The 9,477-nt window shown below is 44.6% G+C and overlaps 1 protein-coding gene across 9 annotated transcripts in view; it reads right to left on the bottom strand.

The window, feature by feature from the left end:
* Window positions 1-9,089, bottom strand: part of Foxn2 (forkhead box N2) — a 43,011-nt gene extending 33,922 nt beyond the window's left edge. For 2 of the 9 annotated variants that reach the window (XM_021186453.2, XM_029471340.1), the window contains exon 1: window positions 8,913-9,089. The gene's annotated coding sequence lies outside the window, so the exon portion shown is untranslated. The other 7 variants (XM_029471332.1, XM_029471339.1, XM_029471335.1 and 4 more) reach the window with 6 other exon arrangements.
* Between the last annotated feature and the right edge of the window lie 388 nt (window positions 9,090-9,477).

Here is a 9,477-nt window from a genome sequence, read left to right as displayed (position 1 = left end):
AAAAAAAAAAAAAAAGAGGCCTTCTTCTACTCTTCCACAATTAAATAATAATTATTATTATAATAATAAGCCCTGCAACACCTGAAATGGCTTAATACACTTCTTTCCAACAAACAGGCTGAAACTTCCACAAGGGCAAAACTGTGTGTATTTTGTTTTCTGCTCTAATGTTTGTTGTATGACGAATCAAAGCTCTGCTATTATGCTACTTTGGTATCTGAGAAATGGTATGATTCAATCTTACTAGAATAATCTAGTAATCAAAACTGAATTCAGGTGGTGCATCCTAGCACTTAGGAAACTGTAGCAGAATTTTCAGGTAAGCCTACACAAGAGCAAGATGTTGTCTTTAAACACACACTCAAATTCAAGTATTACTGGCTTTCCTGTAGATAAATGTACATATGTACATATATTAGAGAATAAAAGAACACTTGTTGATGTTTATTGATAATAGATATCATTTAAAAATCTTTCCTGAAACTACCTCATGAACTTTGTAACAACCCTACCCGATAGTTACTATCACTGGGTTCTACTTTCTATGTGGAAACAGGGAGATTACGTGGTTTATGACTCACTGGAAGGTGCCACTACAGAGCCCGCAGGACTCTGACTGGCGTCCTACCCCAGAGGTTAAGGAAATCTTCCTGCCTCTGCATCTCAAAATATCTAGGAATATGTGCAATCACATCTGAATCAGATACTCTCTAAATAAATAAGCTCCAACACGTTCCCCAAGCACTACCCCAGCAATACTGAGCTATTTAAATCCAACTATTTCTCTTTACATTTGGAATGCACCTACCCTATTCCACAAGGGGTGGCTAGTAAATACTAGTCAAAATTAGAGCAGTCAAGGAAATATCTGCAACCGAAAAAGAATCCTAGGGTCACCCCTCCCTTCCTAAGCCTCTTTACTAGATCCTTAAATGCTAGATCAACTAAGAAACAGAAAAACAAAAACAAAAAACCCAAAAAAACAAATGTGGGACTTTTTGTTATATAAATTACTGTAAAAAAATGTGACCGTCCCAAAAGTTAAAACGATCCCAGAGAGGACTTCTCCAGATAGCAGCTACAGTGTATCAAATTCCTGACTGTTCACAACCAGCAGATAAAGACAGCAACTAAGGAAGGCTGGGAGTCGTGTGCAAGGCCCTTGTTTCAATCCCCAGTAACAAACAAACACTGGTGTATAAGACTCACAGAATGATAGGGCCTGTCTGTGTAAAATGAGGGCAGCTGCTTTCCTTTTGTCACTTATTACACTGAACCCAACACTATCAGAGGAATGATGGATAAAATTATCTATATTGATTCTAGCATCTATTTAAGAAATACTAAAGACGTGGAAGTAAGGGACACCTGTGCACACTTCACGCGCTGTTATACACACACGTGTCTGTTCCAGGATACATACAACATATATACAGAGACTATCTTATGTATTGTATGGATGCAACACCTGTCATTTAAAAAGCCTATAGCCTATGGCTTAGGCAGGAAATAAAAGGTAAGACATCCGGAAGGAGAAAGGATTCTGGGATAGAATGTGAGGCGCATGAAGATCCAATCCACCCAGGAAGATGTGAGATGGATGCATGCTACCTAAGCACCCATAGTAAGACAAGTGGATACCTTAAGTTTTGATCTAGTCAGAGTAGAGCCTAGCGATATGACTAAGATATCTGTAAATATATTTTGAGTCTATGAGCATGGGGCTAGGAGGCAGAGCCAGGTCTAACTTCACACACACACACACACACACACACACACACACACACACCAGGCATGTCTATCTGTGATAACAGCACTTGAAGAACAGAACTTTAAAGTCATCTTTCCGTGCAGAGTTGGAGAGGGAGAAAAGTGGGTAGACAGACAGACAGACATTCAGTCATTGTAGGCAGAATACAATGTATCCATTTTTTATGCCCTAGCAAACCCCGTAACATTTAGTGAGCAAACATTTAAAAAATAATTACAGCAGAATGTCATGCTAGGTAACTGCACAGTAAGATTTGGAGTCAAGCAAACCCACCAGCCACCAACTCACCTACACGGTCTGACAGATGACTGAGCCTGCCTGGGTCCTAGGCAACCACACCTATTGTTGAAATCACAGTAACAAAGAAAGTGGTGGTGTTCCTGCCAGTGCAGGCATCTGAATAACGGCTTCTCTATCAAGCATTCTTTACTGCTCCAGCTTGGGGCAGATCAATATAGAAGCATTTCATTCTAACAACCCATTTTCTTAAAAAAACAACATGGATTTTTACTATGACAGATTTTTATTCAAAACCCAGCCAGCACTACATTGACATAATGTCTCACTATCTGTTTCATATATATGCAAAACACACTATTCCCTGCAGGGCCATCGCTGAGAATTATAGACTCCTGTGTCTAGCAGGCCAGGACACAACAGGCAATAAGAGTTAGCAATTATTGATATTATTGATAAATGTTCAATCAGTACAAAAGAAAGGTTTACTTCAGACTGGAGAGATGGCTCAGTGGTTAAGAGCTCATTATTCTTCCAGAATATATTAATTCAACCCCTGCACCCTTGTCAGGTGGGACCCAAACGCTGATTTGGGCAGGGGGGCAGGGTATCATTCAATTAAACTTTTAAGGATGAAGATGCTGGACAAAGTCAAAGTACAGCAAAATCTTAATTCAAAAGAAACTTTTCCCCATTTTTCTTTGTATTTCTTTTTTTAACATAAACCACAAGGGCATGTTTTTATCAGTTTCCTAAATCCTTTACTTCTGAGGATATGTAAAAAATTCAAAGTAACTATACACCTTTAACCCTAGTACTTAGGCGACAGAGGCAAATGGATATCTGTGAGTTCCAGGCCAGCCAGTGCTACATAGTAAAACCCTTTCTCAAAAGGGAAACAACAAAAATCACTATTAGCACCACATCACTGCAGAATCTAATATTAAATTCTGCTCCGTGAATCCGCAAGGTAAGAATATTTCTACAAATTAGAAACTCTTTTCAAAGCTGGATGTGATGCTACGTATCTGTGACCTAAGATTCAGACGGCTGAGGTGCGACAATCAATAGTTTGAGACCAGTGTGAACACACAGCAAGCTCTTGTCTGAAACATAAAGAGAGAGAGGGCCAGCAAGATGACTCATCAGGTGAAAGGACTGTCACATCCCTGTAACTTCTGCTGACTTGAAAACCAACTCCCACAGGAGTCCTGACCTCTACCTGCCCATGTGCCCCCGTCTGTTCCCAATCTGTTTTCCTATGCATATATTTTCATGTATCAATTTCAATTCAAAGCACTTCTCAAACAAATAAGACAAGCTTCTGGGGCCAAAAGAACGAAATCTGTGTTACTAAGAAAGAACTCTCCGAAAGGCAGAGAGCGGCTGAAGAGACGGGTCAGGGTTCAATTCTCAGCAGCCACACTGCGCAGCTCACAACTACCTATAACTGCAGGTACAGGTGTTCTGACAGTAGTTTCCTTAGGCAATTGCACACAGGTGATTGCATACATACACACTGGCACACACTACCACGTAAAATTCAAATTTTCTAAAAGGCAAGAAAATTCTTGCCTTCTTTACACCTGCAAACTCTAGTCTAGTATGATGCCTCTACCTGTAACACCAGGATTCAAGATATGGAGGCCAGAGGACCAGAAGCCCAAGGTCAGTCTCAGCTACACAAGAGGCTTAGAGACAGACTCACACACACACTCACACACAGTACACAAACACACACACAAACACACAGCACAGGTGCACCACACACACACACACATACCCCAAAGCTATGAAGATAGTTGACAACAAATTATTCTGTTAATTTATCAGCATATAACTACTTGGGAAGAATGAAAATGTGTGTTGACAGCAAAAGGACAGCTACTTTTATGGCACACATACTAAAGATGTATGATAGTAGCTTACAAATGGCTACTTAAAAGAGCTTTGTTTAGACTTTCAGGGCTTTGGCAACTCTGTATGTATACATGCTAATGAAATCAAGACACAGTAAGCAATAAATCCGACTCTAAGATCACAGCAGACACACCTCCTTGGGTATAAAAATGACTCTTGCTCACAACTCCAGTCTTAGCACCTAAGTAGAGTAAATGCTCAAAAGTGTTTGCCCAGGGTTTTTGTTTGTTTATTGCTTTATGTAACAGAAAATTAGGTTGAGGGAAATTAAAAATATATATATATATCAATCAAAATTGGGTCAAGACCTGTGAACAGGGGCTGTACTTAGTACTTTGTACTTAGTACTTTGCTTCTAAAGGAGCTCTGGTATGGAGTGAGTGAGGAGTGTGAGGAACGCAAAGGCCGCAGTCAGTGATGGTTACCCATGTTATGGCATGTCAGCATGCACCCTTACTGTATATACTATACAGGCACTTCACCTGTTTACCTGTACTAAACCCACACGCCAAGCCTAATCTTGAGAAATACATAAGGTAATCTCAATTCAAGGACATTCGACAAAATTCCTAAAAACTAGTTGTGGAATAAAAAGGGACATTAGAGAAAAATCAGGCAAATCTGAATGATTTGTCTAATTAACAGTAATACTGGAATCTTGTTTCCTTGCCTGTGACAAGGCACCAGAGTGTGTAAGACACTCATCAGACAAACTGGGTAAGGTTTTGCATGTTTTCTGCAGATGCAAAACTATTCTAAAATAAAGTTTGTTTAAATAAAAACTAATTGATTCTGGAGGAAACGAGACCATATTTAAATTTAAAAGTAGTTCTTCTCTTCCCACCTTTACTTATAAAAACAGATCTTTCTATTCAACTTCACACCTCACACCACAAATCTTACTTTTTCTTTATTCAGAGTAGGCAGAAAGTATATATCTAAAATAAGGCTCTAAGGGTGTCTTGCTGGCAAATAAATATATTCTATGTAACTTGCCGTTCAAGGACGTATCTTTTAATTAGGGTAAGAAGACCTAAAAGATAATAAAACATGAAGGAACCCCTCTTGTCCAACTCCATTGCTCTTTTGATAGAGCTTACTTAGCACATGGTAGTTAATGTTTTTTAATTTTGTTAAATCAGTGAGGCAGTAGAGAATGCTACAGCCTGAAAGAATTATATGCTATTACAAAAGGGAAAGAGTTTATGGTTGAAAGTAAAGATGGATCTAGAAGTCTGTGATTCCAAGGCTCATAGAACAATCAGTATTTCAGCCAGGCCTTACACTCGAGTGTCCAAGTGTATTTCCAACAGATCAAAAGATACTGTCAACATAAATATAAATATAAATTGTAGTACCATACTGAGGTATAATAATTAAGTTTCTGCAGAACAGTAGAAGTTTAAGATGGAAGAAAGAAGACTGGAACCAAAGTGTGAAAGTTAACAAAATAAATTTCATATGCAAGCTTAATTTAAAGGGGGGAGGGGGAGGGGGAGTGGTGCATGCCTTTAATCCCAGCACTTGGGAGGCTGAGGCAGGTGGATCTCTGAGTTTGAGGCCAGCCTGGTCTACAGAGAGAGTTCCAGGAACCAGCCAAACAAACAAACAAAATAAATTAATAATAAACAGGGTGGCCATTTGGGTGACATTATTAGCATGGAAGTTCTCCAGTAGAAAGCAACACCTGCCTTTTCCAAGAAACCTCTCCTACCCTCCAAGTTTTCTATGACTTCCTTCCCCACTGACTCTTTATTTTTTTTTAAAGATTCATTAATTTTATTTTATGTGAGTACACTGTAGCTGTCTTCAGATACACCAGAAGAGGGCGTCAGATCTTGTAACGGATGGTTGTGAGCCACCATGTGGTTGTTGGGATTTGAACTCAGGACCTTCAGAAGAGCAGTCGGTGCTCTTAACCACTGAGCCATCTCACCAGCCCCCCACTGACTCTTTTACACTCACTCTCTTAATCTGACTTTTATTACGGTTTAACTCCTGTACTGTCTCAGTTGTGTTTTACTTCTTCAACCTAATGCCCTGGGCACTCAAAACTATAACTGGAAGACTGTTTGCATTTACATAAAACCCAGTTATTAATACACAATCTAAAACCAACAACAAAAAACAGAAAATAAAAAAATATCACTCTTAAGTTAAAAAAAAAAAAAGGACATGAATTTGGGTGGGTGCAAAGATGTGGTGGATCTGGGGAGTCCCACTGTATGACAGTCTTAAAGAATAAGAATATTATTTTAAAAATAACCATTCTTTTGAGTTGTTAAAACAAACAGCAACAAAACACATAAAGTTAACTGTGGTGGTACACACCTATAAAACCAGCTCTTGGGAGACAGAGGCCGGTGGATCAGGAATTTAAAGTTGTCCTCATCTACACAAGAGGCTGATCTCGTCAAGGTCCTGTCTTGAACAAACAAACCAAAACTACATGCAAGCAAGCCACCCAGGTGACGCACCCTACAATTCCAGCATTCCTGGTGCAGAGAGGCAGGTGGTTCTCTGAGAATTGCAAGCCAGCCTAATCTACATAGCAAGTTCCAGGACTTCCAGGGCTCCACAGTGAGAGCATGTCTCAAAACAACAATAGGGCCAGGCAGTGGTGGCACACACCTTTAATCCCAGCACTCGGGAGGCAGAGTCAGGTGGATTTCTGAGTTCAAGACCAGCCTGGTCTACAGAGTGAGTTCCCAGGAAAGCCAGGGATACACAGAGAAACCCTGTCTCACAAAACAAAACAACAAAACAAAACAAAAAAACAACAACAAAAGGAAGCTGCAGAAGCAGGAGGGTCACTCCAACTTTGAAGCCAGCCTGGACCACAGAGTGAAAGCCTTCTCAAAATCACACACACACACACACACACACACACTCACACTTGCAGTTTGAGTAGTACTTTTAAATTTCACTTTACTTTAAACTGTTTGCAGTGTTCCAGTCTTCCGGCTTTATGTAAATGTCTCTTCACTTCTCTTCAGTTCATTTACTTTTCTTCCTCAACTATGAACTGTTCTCAGTGGTCGGTACACACTCATTTTCCAGTCTATCTTCTTTCCTACAGAAAGCTTTACAGCATCTCTTCAATACCTTCATTAACTTCACTAGAACATTCAAACGAAGTTGGAACGATTTCTCCAGAACTCTAAAAATGTAAGATGTTTCCTTCTTATGGTTTAACAATAAAGTAAAACTAAGTAATAACACAAACATGTTACAGAAACAAATAAAATTGCCAATCAAAAAATGACGCATGATCTATGACTGTAAAGACATTCTAAAACTTCACTCTCCAATAGTTTATTTTTTTAACTTTAATCATTTTCTCTTTCACTTTTATATACTATAATTTCCACTTATGAATTCTGCTCAAATCTGACTGCATACAAAACTAGTATTTATCCTTAAAAAGATAATTTCATTGCTAATCTATGTAAAAAGAAACAAATGAGTTTTTTTTCATAAGCTCGAAATAATGCCAGAATGTTATCATTTCAGATTCATTAGAATCGCTCGGTATTGGCTTTGAAATTAAAACGATTTTTCTAAAGAGTCAGGGAATTCTTTATAAAAAGACATTGTCCTGTCGCTCTTTGAGGATACCAAACACTGCTGAAATTTTAAGATGAATCATCAAAGTGGCAGCGAATGGCAAAAATGGCAATAGACACCTTACCAGAATTGCAAAGGAAAGCCATTCTACGATCCAGGTGAAACAACTAGACGTGATCGGTTCAGCTTTTTCCACTTCCTCTTATTAGAGCGCAGAAGCCAAGACTATACCATTACAAAGCCCCTGCTGCGAGAGAAGCCTCAAGCTCTCTGGCCGCTAGAGCACTCTATTGCACTCAGCCGGCCACGTGGCTGTCACAATCAGAAGACAGGAGAAAAGAGCACCAACTAACCTGGAAATAATTAACCGCTCACCGCGGAGTTGCAAGTAAGAAAAAAAAAAAAGTCTGTCATTTCTCTGCACTTATGACTCCTCCCACCACCACCCAAAAGGTGGAAAAAGGAAAGCTTTAAAGCAGAAACCAAGTGCAAGAAGATCTCGAGAGCGCGGCTTCCCAATGAAATTGCTACCCCAACTCGCGTGAGGGGCGGCGGTGGGAACCCAGGCATTTTGCTGGAAGGCAGCCGGGGGCGGAGTTTGCAGTGCAAGACCGAGCCCCGAGCACGTGGACTCCCTGCCCCTAACCTTCCCGGCTCCGCTTCGGGCAGCCGGGCACTGCACGCCGGCCGGCACCCAAGCTCAAGGCCGCGGACCACCGCGCACCCTCCCTGCCCGAGCGCCGGGCCGGAGGGCAGAAGTAACCTCGGCCCCGAAGGAGATGGCGAACAGGAAGTGCACATGTTGCAACGCCGAAACAGTCCAAGTCCCACCCTCACCCCACCCCACCCCACCCCCGGCCAGCCAGGCTTGGGGGCGCCTCGGGCCGCGAACACGGGGCTGGGGTCGCCACCCCACATCCGGGCCCCGCGCCCGAAGTTTACGCGGGTCCTCCTGGGCACTACTTCTCCGGGCCCAGCCATCCCGCCCGGGCCGGGCCGGACCGGGACTTCACGCCGCGCGCGTCCCGCTCGGATGGGAACCGGAGCGGCGACGTGGCTGGCGCGGGCTCCCCGGGACTCTTAGAGCAGCAACTCCCCGGGTCGCAGGTTTCCGCCTGGGCGTCCTCTGCCCTCGGTGGCTCCGGCTGCGCGACGCCCCCTCCGGTACGGTCATTACCTCGGGAGAAAACTCCTAACTCCTCACTCCCGGAGAACCCGTGCTCGCCTCGGTTCCACACCCCCGGGGCAGCCCACGCTGTGCCGGAGCCGCGCGCCGGGAACACCCCCGCGCAGGGGCGCCAATTCTTCACGGGACACAAAAATGTCCCGGCGCGTCACGGGACAGCCGCCTCCGCGCCCCCACACCCAGGGCCGGCCGCACGCGCTGCCTCCGCGCCGCGCGACCCCGGGGACTCACCGTCACTCGGCCGCCGCGAACCAGAGGCGAGGGCCGGGCCGGGCCAGACACAATATGGCAGAGCACCGCAGCTGCTCCCGTGGCTCCCAGCAGCCGCCTCCGGGACACCCAGGCGCGAGCAGGCAGTGGCAGCTGCGGTGGCGGCCGCCGCAGCACCACATCCCCCTCCCCCCCTCCTGCTCGCTTCCTCCCCTCCTCCCCGCCCCGCTGCCATGACAACGCGGCGCCAAGGCGCTTGGCCCCGCCCCTCCTTCCGTCCCGCCTCCTGCAGCCCGCCCTTGCCTCGTCCCGCCTCCTACCAGGGCGGCGGCCGCCCCTCCGAGCTGTCCTGCAGGCGGGTGGGGGAAGGTGGCGTCCGGAAGGGTGGAGCGGGCTCGGAAGGCAAAGCGAGGGGACGCCGGGGTTTACGGAGCTGGGCGTGCAGGCGGGAAAATGAAAAGCCCTCGCCTGTCGCCCGGAAGGACCTATGGGAGGGCGACCGAGGCGCGGCGCGGCTGCTGAGTGGACGAGCTGGCGCGGGACGCGCGAGTGTCCGCCCGCGACGCGTGTGCTGGGGCTGCCGCGA

The sequence above is a fragment of the Mus caroli genome, chromosome 17, assembly GCF_900094665.2.
Source record: "Mus caroli chromosome 17, CAROLI_EIJ_v1.1, whole genome shotgun sequence".
Classification (NCBI taxonomy): Eukaryota; Metazoa; Chordata; class Mammalia; order Rodentia; family Muridae; genus Mus; species Mus caroli.
This window is presented reverse-complemented; position numbering and strand designations above follow the sequence as displayed.